The following is a 15,323-nucleotide window of genomic DNA, read 5'->3' as shown; positions in this document are numbered from 1 at the left end:
ACCCCTGAGCTGGTGATTCCCAGTGCATGAGACACAAGCCAGTAAGCAGCATTCCTCCATGGTCTCTCAGTAGTTCCTGTCCCAAGTCCCTTCAATAAGGAACTGTGATTGTGACATGTGAGGGGAAACAGACCCTTTCCTCCCCAAGCTGCTTGTGGTCAAGATTCTATCACAGCTACAGCAACACTAATCCATGTGATACCCTATACAATACAAATGCTATATAAAAAAACCATTTATCCTTATCTTTTTTCTATCAGATATAAATCTTGTCTAACCCAAAAACTATTGCCGACCCACACTGCAATTAAAGGTGTGTACAACTATCCGGGGATCACACACCTAATTTTTAAATAAAAGCACCTATTTAAGAAAAGCAATCCTCTACGATGTGCACTCAAGATGGGACAAATTAAAGGGGTGGTGGGGAAAAAAGAAAAGCAACCCAGACAGGCAGGACATGATATACCAGCACTCAAACAGGGTATCTCCTAGAGTTCAAGTCAGCCAGGTCTACAGAGAGTTCTCTCCATGGCCATTGCTACCCAGCAAGACCCCCCACCCCACCCCCACCCCCCCTCTCTAAAAAAAGGCAAAGATGGTTGCATCATAACTATTCAGATGTAGAGAAACATTTGAATATATAAAGCCAGTCTATATATTCCATTTAGAAATATATTTTAAATATAAGTGTAGGATATATACTATACATACCTATATATAATATATACTACACTTATATAAAAGTTTTATATATAAGAACATAGAAAGGGTAAAATGATTTGGGGAGAGAAAAGCTATAAAATCACTAATCATAAAAAAATGTGACTTGCAGTTGCTAAATTACTATCAGAGAAAGTACACTTTAAAATATGGAGATCTACAGATAAGATATATCAGATATTTCATAAAAGTTAATAGGTCATTTCATCAAAAATATAACAATACAAAGTATATATGCACCAAATAAAATAGCTCAAAACACTTGGCAGGGGGGAAAAGCACAATTTCTCCAACCTCTCTAGTACCAAGGAGCCCAAGACCTTGTATATATATGTCTGGGCTCTGTCACTAAACACACACAATCTAGTCCTCTCTTTCAGCAGCTGACAAAACAAAACAGGCACAAATATAAGTAAAAGTTGCACAATTGGATATTCACCCTAGAGAAATGAAAGATTAACTACACATAAACCTAAACATAAATGTTCCTGTTTATAATGAAGAAGGATAGAGGATAGAAAGGCAGGGGAAACTTAGGGGAGTGCAGAGGAAAGGGAGCCTCTCACCCTGGAATCCAGTTAAAGTCTCCAGCCAGCAGAGAAGCAAGAATTCCACAGCACAATCACCAACTGAATCACTAACCAGCCAAGGCTCTTCTCCCATCCCTGCTGCAAGCCTAAAATTTCTTAGGATTCTCATTAGAAACTGTGTTTACAGGGGAAGAAAATTACCACACTCATTGTGCAGCTCTGGTGGCTCCTGGGTTTTTCACCTTATCAGACAGTAATTCCATCCAGGGCATCTGTGGAGCCATCTCACGCAGCCCCCTTATCAAGAGGGCTGGGGGGAAACGCTTCTTAACAGCCTTTTGAGATATAACTTGAAAGTCATGAAAACAGCTAAGTATACTTCTCCATATGATTTTGCCTCTCCATTTAGAATTCATACTTACAATTGGGTATCTTACTTGCCTCTGCTGCCCTTTAGGAAGCATACACTTGGGAATGTCTTGTTTTCTTGATTGCCTCTCTTTCTCTCAACCCTCACTTTTAAGTTTATATTAAAATATATTAAGTTCCAACTAGCCAGTTCTTTTCCACAATGAAGTTATAAATGTCAGTCGACCGTTGGTTGCACACGCCTTTAATCCCAGCACTCAGGAGACAGAGGCAGGCGGATCTTTATGAGTTCAAGGCCAGCCTGGTCTACAGAGCTAGTTCCAGGACAGGCTCCAAAGCTACAGAGGAATTCTGTCTCAAAAAACCAAAAAGTTACAAATGTCAGTTTGGCCTGAGTTGAAGTTCCTAAAAGATTATGGGAACTCCTCGGGAGTTTTCTGTCTCTTCACCACTAACAAATAACAGACTTATTTGCAATAGCAAAAAACAGATTTAATTTTTTTTTATTTTATGTGTACTAGCATGTATAATAGCAAAAAAAAACAAATCTTCAAAAAAGAATGGACAATGATACACCTAACAACTTAAATATGAAAGTCACTGCGTAAGTGAAAAATTAAAAAGCCTTCTTTCAGGAACACCTAATGATTCCACTTAGCAAACTCTAAAGTGAAAAAGTAATATCAGTTAGAAAGCAGATTGGTAAGTGCCAAGGTTAAGTATAGGGGACAGCATGACCCAAAAAGGATAGCTTGGTAATATTTCTTGGTAGCAAACTAAGTTTAATACCAATTATGGTAACAGACAACTTTGGACATGATAAAAACTTTATATTATTACACATCACAACCATTATGTATTTACAGGAAAATGGATATAGCTGGAAATTATATTATGCAAAGTAACCCAGATGCAGATAAATAAATACTTGGTGTTTTAATGTAGATTTTAATTTTTATGTATGTATATGTACTTGGGGTGGCATAAGTCATAATACTAAAGAAGGGACCATAAAGGGAGAAAAGAGGTCTCAATGGAGAGGGAGGAAGGAAATGAGAACAGGAGGAGGAAGAGAAGGAAAACTGTGGTAGTTTAAATGAGAAATGTCCCCCAAAGGCTCCAGTATCTGAATTCATAGTCCCCAGTTGGAGGCACTGTTGGAGGAGGCCACAGAGTCCACAAGAGGCAGAACTTCCCAAGAACATCAGTGAGAGCAGGAAGTGAGAATTCACAGCCTCACCCACTTCAGTTCCTTCTAGGTGATCTCAGTGCTCTCCATAGCTCCCCCAACATTATATACCTCCCTCTGAAATCAAAAGCCAAAATAAACTCTGTTTCATAAGTTGTTTGTGGTCATGGTGTTTTATATCAGCTACAGAAAAATAATCAATATGATCATCAACTAAAGCAAAGTGTGTAGGGAAATGTAATTTTTTTTACAAAAAAAAATATTTTTAACAATTTTTGTGTTGATCTCTATGCTAGTTTCTGCTGCCAAAGCAGTGACATCATCACCAGTCGTCAGGTGCCTTCTGCCGGCTATGCGACATGAGCACCCTTTAAAAGTACTCAGCAGAGCACAGCTCTCTCTCTCTCTCTCTCTCTCTCTCTCTCTCTCTCTCTCTCTCTCTCTCTCTCTCTCTCTCTCTTGCCTCTAACTCCTTTCTTTGCCTCTTCTTTCCACTGTTTCAATGCTAGGCCTGTTACAATACTGGCCTCAAACTCCCTATAGCTAAAGATGACCTAGAATTCCTTATCCTCTTGCTTTCACCTCTCAAGTGGTAATGGAGGAATTATAGGTGTGGGTACCCATGTCAGACTCTTACCCATTTTTTAAAATTAAGCATTGCTGCCATGTGTGGTGGCACACGCCTTTAATCCCAGCACTCCAGAGAAAGAGGTAGGCAGAACTCTGAGTTTGAAGCCAGCCTGGTCTACAGAGTGAGTTCCAGGACAGCCAAGACTGCTATACAGAGAAATCCTGTCTTAAAACTCCACCACTAAAAAGAGAGTGGGAGGAGGGAGAGAGACAGGGGGAGGGAGGGAGGGAGGGAGGGAAGGAGGGAGGGAGGGAGGGAGGGAGGGAGGGAGGGACTGAGGAAGGGAAGGAGAGAGGGAAGAAGGGAGGGAGGGAGAGAGGGAAGGAGGGAAGGAACTTCTTTAGCCTTCTTTGTTCTATTACTACAAAAACCTCAGGAAACGTGCTTCCATGTTAGAACATGGAGCTTGGTGTAGCCTAAATCTGTGTTCCTGATATACTCTCTTGTATTTGACCCCAGAGTAAACCACCGAGGAACTAGCCTGCCTCCAGCTTAGGTCTAAAAAGCCATTTTATAGTAAAGACAAACTAGGTTCGTTCTTGTTTATGATTAAACCTGTTTCTCAAGGATTGGACTATGCCCCACCTGTAACCTCAACTACAAATGGTTCTGTAACTGCATGTTTCAGGAATGACAACCATGCTTTTGTTTATAACCACTCACCGATTTCAAAAGTTTTTATGACTGCCAATGACTACCGTGTTATGCCCACCTTGCAACCTCGTCTTTGTTTCGGGGGGACTAACTTTTTAGATTTATGTTCTGCTCCTGTAACCCCATTTATTTTGCCCACCAAATCCCACATCTGGGAACCCTCTACCTTCTTCTCATCCAACGCTGCCCTCTCAGACCTCTCCTTAGGTGGAGGCAGCCCATGTACATGAATTTAAAAGCTTGCTGTCATTAATCACTTACTTTAATGAACTTGGCCATGTTCTTTGGCCATGGTCTTTCTCCTCCCATCTTTGAAATTAACGCCACCTCTTACCCTGAGCTGAGAGTTGCTTTTGTGTCCACAGTACAAAGACTTTTTTGTTTTATTTCTGTTTTGAGACAAGGTTTCTCTGGAAACCTCAGCTGTCCTGGAACTGGTCCTGCAGACCAGGCTGGTCTCAAACTCACAGAGTGTAATGAGAAAATGAAGAAGAAAGGCTAAGAAGAAGGGCCTTTTGGCAGGCCCTGCTGAGGTACGACACTGCCAATAGGGTCAGTTCAGGAGGTTGGTTGAGGGAGGGGGAGAGTAACCGAGTGAAAGGCTGCTGCTAAAGTAAGGACATGAGAGAGACAGGCAGAGAGACAAGGAGAGAAGAAAGGGGATAAGGGAGGAGCAAGAGGCAAGAGACAAGAAGAGAAAGAAGTATTTTGGATCTCATTTCAGGATTCTGAAGAGAGATTCTGTGCGGCTCGGCTGAATCTCTTTGTCACTTTTTCCAACAGTCACATTGAGTAAATCTCCTCTTCCTGCTTTCCATTTTAGTTTAGCGGTTTTAATTAGCTTTTTGACAATGGGTGGCCAGACTAGTCAGTCCCCTTGGAGATTATCTTTGAGAACAGATTTCTTCCGGAGAATAACAGTTTGTGGTTTTAGGTATCATAACTGTTTCAGCCAAATACAGAAGCTATGGAAGCTCATCTCTTTCCAGATATGATGTTGGTAGATGGCTATCAGGAAACCCTCCCACAGAGGGTGGGATCAGTCTTGATGGACTGAGTACTCCTCCAACAGCTGATACACAAGAAGAGCAAGAGCTGGCTCTAAGAGGCTGAAATCTGAACATATATGTATTTTATTTAAGATTTTTATTCTACTCTTATTTACTCTGTGTGTGTGTGTGTGTGTACTTATGTTTCCAAGCCCACAGAAGTAAGAAAAGGGTGCCATATTTCCTTGAACCTGAGTTATAGGCCCAGTGTGGGTGCTGGGAATTGAACTGATCAGTAAGGGCTCTTAACTCCATCACCTCTCCAGCCCCTAAATATACACATTTCTTGCAGAAAGAAACTGCCAAAGTGGAAGGCTGACACACAGATCAGAGAGTGCTGTGTGCATCTAAAATACTGCACTATTTCCTCACAAATGAATGAGGCCATGCTAGGAATCTCCTCGCAGGTCTGGCCTGACTGACAAAGCAACTCCATAAGTAGACATTTGGCTCATTATCTTATTTGGACAGAATACTGAAGTATTGCCACATTTGTTTGTTTGAGACAGAGTCTTGCTGTGTAGCCTAGACTGCACTGTAACTTATTATGGCCAGGCCTCTGGAGGACTGGGATTACAGGCATGGACCACACACCCAGCTTAATGTTTTAATAAATATGCTCAGACTGCAAAACAGACTCATCTTTAGAAAATAGATTTCAAACCTCCAGACCTGAAGGAAATACACACATAGCTATGGAAAGGTAACAGAAATGCTCACTGTGCCGCGCAGATTTTGTCAACTTGACACAGCTAGAGTCCTCTAGGAAGAAGAACCTCAGCTGAGAAAACAACCCCCATCGGTTGCCTGTAAACAAGCTAGTAGGTCATTTTCTTGATTAATGATTGATATGGAAGGGCCTAGTTCATGGGGTTGGGAGGGAGGCAGACCCTGAGCAGGTAGTCCTAGGTTGTAGAAGAAAGCAAACCAAAGCAGCCAGGAGTTGACCAACAAGCAGCACTGCTTCATGGCGTCTGCTTGGTTTCCTGCCCCCAGAGTCCTCCCCTGCTTGAGTTCTTGCACTGCCTTCCTTTGATGATGGACTGTGATCTGGAACTTCAGGCTGAATAAATCTTTCCTCTCCAAGTTGCATCAGTATAACCTTTGTCGCAGCAATAGAAATAAGAGGAGGACACTATTCCTATCTGTCTCTCCCCAACCCACAGTAAATCTGAAAAGCAGCAACCCTCAAACACTAACCCCAGATGCCAGGCAGCCCTAGAAAAGAGAGAAATGTGTTGGTGCTCTTTCAAAGCGTCACTTCAGAGAGCTGCTATCATTTCAGCTTACTGACAGTCCTTTCAAAAGCTCCAATCGCAAGGCCTCCCATATCTGACCTGATCTTGCTCTGTGCTAAGAGTTTCCCCTAAGAGTATCTGTCAAAAACAACCAGCTGCAATTGTTTAACATTCCAGCTGCTTGAAGCAATTGGAACAAACAAGTTAACCAAAAACATAAAAGAAAAAGTGTGAGAAATAAATGTGCACAGAGGATTTGGGACATCCTAAATGTTCCTGCGATCGCTGTGAGCATGCTCAAGGAAGACAAGGGAAGGTTCGACTGCCTGCCTAGGCTGCACACGCACAAGCAGAGTTTCAGGACAGTGTGAGACTGCCTGAGTGCTTAGGATGTGCCTCAACAAGTACACAGGACTCTGAGCAGACTGGGAACAAGAATGCTAAGGAACCAGAAATGGAAAATGATGCAGCCACACCGGGAAAACAGTTCAGTAGTTTCTGAAAGAGGAGGAGGAGGCAATGGAGAAGGAGGAAGATGGGAAAACTCGAGGATGGGGGCAACTGTTTCACCTAAAAGGAAAAAAAAAAGAAATGGTTTATTCCAAAGCCAACTGGTAGTGATTATGCACAAGTATAGTTACCCAAATACTATGTTCCAACATGGTAACAGTTCTATGAAGTCTTATAGTAACAGAACAAAGAAAATCAGATACTTTCTGGATACACTGGTAGAAACATCAGAAAAGCTGGAATATCTCACTATAGGTCTCAGATCTGTTTGTACATTCCAAAAGGTTTACCTAACGATCACAAAGATATTAGGTCATATAGAGAGGAAGGTAATAAATGGTTGTTAGGGGGTTAAAGATGGTCCAAGATAATTTGGCTCTGGATTTGGCAGCATTCCATCATTTCCACATCTAATGAGTCAGGCAGCCTTTGTCGTCAGCATTTTTTCGGGGATTCTTGTTCACAAAGTAACATAAAATTATCCTATGAAACTGTGTCCCTTCCGAGGAGAAACAAACATATGGCAAAACAAAAGCTTACACATGGATGCTTACAGTACAGTATTATTCATAATAACCACAGTGAAAATAACCCACATAGCTAGGTAAACAAAATATATCTACACACTAAGATGTATTCAACCATAAGAAGGAATGAAATACTGATAATCAGAAGGGACAAGGATGAACTTATATCACATGATTGTGTTCATGACACATCAGAATAAGAATTCACAGAGGCCAAAAAAAAAAAAAAAAGTAGATTTCACAGTTGCCAAAGGATGGATGTTGGTATGGGGCAGGCGGAAAGGAACTGCTAACAGCTACTGTGCTTCATTTTAAATTGATAAAAATGTTTTAAAATGACACTACAACAATAGTTATTCAACCCTTTAAGTGTAACAGAAATACTGATCTGTCCAGTCTAAATTTATCTTATACTATATGAATCCTATCTCTAAAATAATTAAAACAAAAGGACATGATTTGTATTTATAAAATGCTAAATTAAACAACTGCAGCATGAGGTTTCCACTCGAAATGTTATTGAATGAGACTAAGGGGTGACTCAGTAGTTAAGTGCTTCATGTCCTCAGAAAAGAACCAAAAGGGCTGGCAAGATGGCTCAGTCTAACAACCTGAGTTCAATATCTAGAACCCCTATGGTAAAGGGACAGACCCAGTTCCCTGTGGATTTCCTGACTGTTACATTCTCACCATGGCACATGCCTTTACATACACAGAGAGACACGCAAATACATAAATGTTTAAGCAGAGGAGGGAAAGCACATAAAAGCTGGGTGTGTGTCCCACCTCTAGATTCCCAACACTGGGAGACAGAGACATGAGGATCCTTGGGGCTCACTGACCAGTCTAGTCAAAATGGCAAGCTGCAGGTTCAATAAGAGACCTGCTTCAAAAAAAACAGAATTGAGAAAAATAGAGGAAGGCACACAATATCTATTTCTGGTCTCCACATATGCACACAACATATGCACATGAACACATACACACATTAAAGAAAGAAATTAAATCAAAATCAAATGTAACATCCACCAAAACAGACTACAGTATAGGCCATAAAGTGAGTATTTGTATATATAAAAGGACTAAAATAATAATATAATGAAATGAATTATAATTCTAGCATAGGGTACATGACAAAACCATGTGTCAAAATAATCAAACACACAGCAATAAAAGTTTAGAGGACAAGTGAGATGGCTCAACAGTAAAGACATTTACGGTTATGCCTAAGGACCTGAATTCCATCCCAGAGACCAACATGAAGAGAAGAGAAGCAACTCTTGTATATTGTACTCTAACTTCCACCCAGTGTGACACCCACACCACACACACACACACACACACACACACACACATAAATCTAACAGATATGAATCAATCACTATGTCACACAACAACAATTCCAGCAATCAACAGGGCTGTGAGACAAGAGATTCTTGTAGTAGCAGGCTGCCTGTTCCTCCTGGCCACCCAGAACCGAAATAATCACACAGAAACTTGTAGTAATATGGGGCGGCGGCAGGGCTGCGTCCCCAAACACCCCAAGCCACCTGGCTCGGCTAGCTTATGCCCCAAATAATTACACGGACACTGTATTCTTTTAAACACTGCTCTGGCCCATTTCTAATCATCTGCGTAGCGCCCCTAGGTGCGCTTACCGGGAAGATTCTAGCCTAAGTCCATCCTGGGTCGGAGCTGGGGCATGGTGTGCGTCTTCCCTGGAGCTGGTAGCATGGTGTCTCTCTGAAGGCGTCTGCTCTGGAGAGGAGAGCTGTCGAGTCTGACCTCACTTCCTCTTCCTCCTGGCATTCTGTTCTGTCTACTCCTCCCACCTATCTTCTAACCAATGAAATGGGCCAAGGCAGTTCCTTTATTGCTTAGCCAATGAAATCAACAGATTGACATATGACACTCCCACATCACTTCCCCTTTTTCTGTTTAAACAAAAAAGAAAGGCTTTAACTTCAACCTAGCAAAATTACATATAACAAAACAGTTATCAAGTAAAAGTTACATCAGAAACATTTATACATATAACAAAATTAACCGTAAATCTCTATCAATAAAGCAAAATCTATACTAATGCAAATTATTCATGTCTATATCATATCCCCCTTTAAATGTAAAAGAACATTTATAAACTATATTTGGGAACATGGGCGCAGTTTTTTCTCTCCAAACTGCTTCCTGCTGAATGGGGGCGTCGTTAATTAGGTCTTTCATGGTATAACCTGTGTGCTAGTTTCATCTCAGTTGGCAGTTGAGCAGAGCAATTTTCTGAAGATGTTCACAGCAACCCTTCAGGAGGACGTGGTCCATCATACCAAATCGGAATAGAAGAAATCCATAGAGTCTCATCCTCTGTGAAAACAAAATAAGAAACTCCTTTCCAAAGCATCATGTCCTTAGATCCAAATTTCGAAATCGTAATACCCTTATATCCATTCTGGTTTAGCTTGGCAGCCCATATAATGAAATGTCTCTCTTTACTTAGCTCCTTCACAGTCAAACATTTTAAAGAAAACACAATGTACATAATCCAGACTCTCTGTGAATTTTCCATCTTTACGCGGCTTATTTTTATTTATATCTATAACTATCTGTACTCTGTCTCTTTAAACACTTTACTTTTACTTTTTTCTTTTTAAACCATTAACTTTATATTCTTTATATTCTTTTTCTTCTCTCTCCCAAGCCAACGTACATTCATCCAACAGTGTGATTCGTTTAGCGGTCTGAATCTGTCCTATTGTGAATCTGCAATTTTTTACTATCCAGGAGCACTTTTGATTTGCGCCTTTAAATCACTAGGCGCTTAAGAATCTAAGCTGTGACATTCCTAAGTTAACTTTTTGCTTTTTGAGCGCATATCTTTGACCTGTAGACCAGGCTGTCTTTGAACTCTCAGAGATCCGCCCGTCTCTGCCTCCCAGGCATTGGGATTAAAGGTGTTTGCTACTACAACTTGAACTCACAGAGATCTGTTCGTCTCTGCCTTCTAGGCACTGGGATTAAAGGCGTGTGCTACCATGCCTTGAAGTCACAGAGTTCAATCTCCCTCTGCCTTCCAAGTGTTGGGATTAAAGGTGTGTACTAAGACACACAACAACTCTCTTCCTTTTTTTTGTTTTTTGCTTTAAGAACTTCAACTTTCAGCTTGCATATATTTTTAACACACAGTAAACCATTTAGAAATTTTCTTTGTCTCTGAATCTCTCTTTACTGTATATCTCTCTGTTTTTTGACCACATGAGTCTTTAATGTACCAAGCAATCTCAGTAGGACTAAAGGCGTGGCTTTGCCAGCTAGATCCAGTCCATTCCTTAACTTTCCAGCCTCATTGCATTTCAAGGTCCCTGCCAGCCAGCGAGCTACAACAGACAACACTCAAGTCCTCTCTCGGTAGCCGGCCCTCCTGCCTCAAACAGTCAGAGTTTGCCCTGGCAGGATGGCCCAGAAAGCCGGCATTTTTAAACGGGCAGCTTTTTTCCTGCTACGGCTGAAAACCGAAAAGCATGCGTTCAGCTTTTCATCAACACCGTTTAAGTGTTTCGTGGCAGGACCTCTTAATGAGCTGCGGGGTTTTGCAGCTGAAGCTGAGTCAGGAAGCCTCTTGGGGCTACCAGGTAGGAGCGGCACTCAGCAGTTTAATTCTGAGACTGAGCATGCAGCACAGAAATTCTTTTCATCCAAGTTACGTCCAAATCTGACACACAGAGCACTGCGCAGTCTGAAAACACGTCTCTGTATGGCAACAGGAATCCACCATGCTCTCTGCCTGCCTAAGCCTGATTCTGCCTTCTGCCCAGGAGCAGGCGGGGAGCTCTGAGTCATCGCACGGTCTCAGAGCACTCTCCTTCCGATCCCAAGTGGGAACACAAACATAGTCCAGAGTTTTCACTGGCGGCACAGCCCCAGGAAGCCACGCTTTGAAATGACACGGTGTTTTTTCTGCTGCTGTTGCTGAATCAGGAAATCTCTCTACAGCACGCCACCAACAAACAGCAAAAATCTGTGTTAAATGCTCTCTTCCTTATTTTTAAGCCTTCTCAGGTTTTTTAAGTGGGTTTAGTTAGCCACACGTCTGGGCGTCATTTGTAGTAATATGGGGCGGCGGCAGGGCTGCGTCCCCAAACACCCCAAGCCACCTGGCTCGGCTAGCTTATGCCCCAAATAATTACACGGACACTGTATTCTTTTAAACACTGCTCTGGCCCATTTCTAATCATCTGCGTAGCGCCCCTAGGTGCGCTTACCGGGAAGATTCTAGCCTAAGTCCATCCTGGGTCGGAGCTGGGGCATGGTGTGCGTCTTCCCTGGAGCTGGTAGCATGGTGTCTCTCTGAAGGCGTCTGCTCTGGAGAGGAGAGCTGTCGAGTCTGACCTCACTTCCTCTTCCTCCTGGCATTCTGTTCTGTCTACTCCTCCCACCTATCTTCTAACCAATGAAATGGGCCAAGGCAGTTCCTTTATTGCTTAGCCAATGAAATCAACAGATTGACATATGACACTCCCACATCAGAAACTGTATTAATTAAATCACTGCTTGGCCCATTAGCTCTAGCTTCTATCTGGCTAACTCTTACATATTAATTTAACCCATCTCCATTAATCTGTGTATCGCCACGTGGCAGTGGCTTACCAGCAAAGTACCCAGCATCTGTCTCCAGCGGGTTACATGGCTTCTCTATGACTCTGCCCTTCTTCCTCCCAGCATTCAGTTTAGTTTTCCCTACCTAGCTAAGTTCTGCCTTGCTATAGGTCCAAAGCAGCTTCTTTATTCATTAATGGTAATCGCAGCATACAGAGGGAAATTCCAAATCAGGTTCTTTTTTTGGCTGTCCTGGAACTCACATCGTAGACTAGACTGGCCAGACAAGAGGTTCTTACATTGTAAGCCAATTCTGGACTTCAAGAATAAGTCTCAGGATAGTCAAAAAAAAAAAAAAAAAAAACCAGAACAAACATACAAACAAAAAGAAAGGGGGGGTGACACAGAGAGAGAACGTTGAAAATAATGAGAGGGCTGGAGATAGGTCAGCAGGTAACGACACTGGCTATATTTCCAGAGGACCTAGGTTCAAGTCCCAGCACCCACATGGTGGGCAACTCACAAATGTCTGTAATTTTCAGTTCAAGCAGATCTGACACCCTCTTCTGGACTCATTAGGCAGCAAGCACACATGTTATGCACAGATATACTTGCAGGCAAAACACCCATACACATAAAATAAATAAGACTTAACAAAAAAATTCCCACATATTAAAACTTAATTAAAAGGTCCCACCACATTAGTATACCCTTAATCTGGAGGCAGAGGCAGGAGGATAACTCTAAGTCCAAAACCAGTCTATATAGCAAGCTTTAGGCCAGAGGGGACTTTATAGTGAGACCCTTCCTCAAAGAGAGAGAGAGAGAGAAAGAGAGACCCACATGGGAGTTGGCAATGAAGCTATAACTCGGGGATAGATAGCTTTGGAAAGCCCTAGGTTTGATTCTTCATACCATACCATAAAGAAAAAGAACAGGGTGGACAAGTAGGGGGTGCTATGATGTCAGTCCAGGTGTGACAGGACAGACCCACAATCTCACGTACTCAGGAAACTTGCCAATCAAAGCTTATATGGGCTACAGAGTGAGTTCATGGTCAACATGGGAAACTCAGTTATACTTTATCTCAAAATAAAAAAGGAAGATTGGGATATAGCTCAGTGGTAGAGCACTTGCCTAGCATGCACAAAGCCCAAAGTTCAATTCCCAGTACTGTAAAATAAAGGGAGGTGGGAGATTAATTGGTAACTTATAATGATCAGAAGAATTAATGTAAATTGTACAGTCATTTGAACCGAACACACACAGATAGATTCTAATTTTTATACTTGATATCTGTTCTTATTGTATATGGTTTTGTATTGAGTTTGGAACTCTTATTTAAACAAAAGTGGGGGTGAAACAAAAGGTGGGGACCTTCAAAGACCTTTGAGAGGCTGTACCAAGTTGAGGCATAGCTTTGGGATGCCAAAAGGCCGCAGTCTGCCCGCTAGCCTCTCTCTTCCCACACTCTACACCTTGATGTTAGACCCCATACCTGTTCTGTGAGTTTTCCCTTTTAATAAAAAAAAAAAAACCTTAGAATACCCTATCTGTAGTTAGCTTGGGATTATTTAACTCGCATTTCCCCCATTTGACACATTCTGTATCAAACGAATTTCCAAATTATTATAATAAACAAAAGTAAGCAAACCCAAGGAGCCCTGTACAAGACCCTTTATATAAATTTATAGAAAAGACGAAATTAATCAGTGTTAACGGAAGTATGAAAGTAGTTGTCTGGATGGTGTGGGGAACAGGATTAACTAAAAGGGGTAAAAGGGAACTTCTCAAAAGTTGTCCATATCTAGATCTGAGCGCCATTTGCACAAGCAACTATACTGTCAACACTCGACTACACCAGGAATGTAGCTTAACAGTAGAGCATTTGTGTAGCATGCGTGACATTAAAGGTTCAGTCTCCAACACTGAAGGAAAAACAAACAGTGGATGCAGGATCTACGATTTTACAGTATATATATTTTGGCATAAAAAACACAAACTAAAAAGGGTAACATGTGTTACCCTTGGCTACACAACCCTTCCATTTATATCCTAATTCTTATCTCCAGTTGCATATTCTAGAAAAATTTATCTCTGACCAGCATTATCTCTTTTGCTTTGCTTCATTTCCTATTGGGACATTCTTTTCAACACACAAACATGTTGGTTATTTCTACCCCTGACCCACAAAATCTTTATTCCAACTCCTCTATTATATCCCTGCTCTCCTGACAGTAAATGCTCCACTAATAGCAAGTTCCCCTAAGTGATATAATACTGGTTTCGCACATTTATTTATTCTGTGTGTGTGAGAGTCGGACGACAATCTGCAGGAGTAGGCTCTTTCTCCTTCTACTGTGTGAGCTCCTTTTGAAACCCGCACAACAACAATAATAGGGAAGGCCATTATTATTATCTCTGTTTAACAGAGTAGGAAAGAATTCCTAGGAAAAGATTCATCAAGATTACATAACCTTCCAAAAATCAGATAGCAAATAAATGATTCTAAGCTTTACATAATGTGTTATCTTGTTCAATATACTACACTGAGACACTCAGAACTCTTTTAATATAAAAATGCTTGGTCTAGGAAAAACACCCAGATATAGACCATAAAAAGGGGGTGCAGCCATTATCTACGGCCCATTTTAAACAACATTTCAACAACTGAGAACTGCTGTTACAATATGATTATACTGTATACATGAAGTGACCAGATAATTTACTCTCCAAATGGAATGCGTTCAAGAACAAATAAAAAAACTACCAGTAATTTTGTCAAGATAATAGTCATCATCCAGCTCCGTTCTGCGCAAACTGGGATCTGTAGTCACCTGGCTTCTAAGACAGCTTCATTTATGTTTTATTGCAGCAATTTTTAAAAGCAACAACCAGAGATAAAGACATGGCAGCAAGTCAATGCACAGGAAAGGGTTAACATTTGGACAGTCAACTATCATTTGGTTCCAGTTTATCTTTGACAGTTCTGCTTAATGTAGCAACTCTCTGACTGGAAGGATTTAGAGTTAGAAAACCTTGTGTGTTTTCTCAAACAAAGATGACCTATTTATAAAAACGAGCATTAGCAGCTTACAACACTGAGCATAGGAAAAAGTTCCTGTTTCCGTTTCCTCAAGACAGTGCATGAATGAAGTAGTTTTAGTGTATCTTAAAATTTTACTTGACCCACCAAGTAATCTTATGACATAACAGTTTATTTAGCAATCTGAATTTTAAAATTCTTTCGAAGGAAGGAAGGAAGGAAGAAGGAAGGAAGGAAGGAAGGAAGGAAGGAAGGAAGGAAGGAAGG

At 41.3% G+C, this 15,323-nt stretch overlaps 1 protein-coding gene across 2 annotated transcripts in view; it reads right to left on the bottom strand.

The window, feature by feature from the left end:
* Positions 1-15,323, bottom strand: part of Adk (adenosine kinase) — a 407,022-nt gene that overhangs the window by 356,005 nt on the left and 35,694 nt on the right. The gene's annotated exons all lie outside the window — the stretch shown is intronic.

Source organism: Microtus pennsylvanicus, chromosome 15 (assembly GCF_037038515.1).
Source record: "Microtus pennsylvanicus isolate mMicPen1 chromosome 15, mMicPen1.hap1, whole genome shotgun sequence".
Classification (NCBI taxonomy): Eukaryota; Metazoa; Chordata; class Mammalia; order Rodentia; family Cricetidae; genus Microtus; species Microtus pennsylvanicus.
This window is presented reverse-complemented; position numbering and strand designations above follow the sequence as displayed.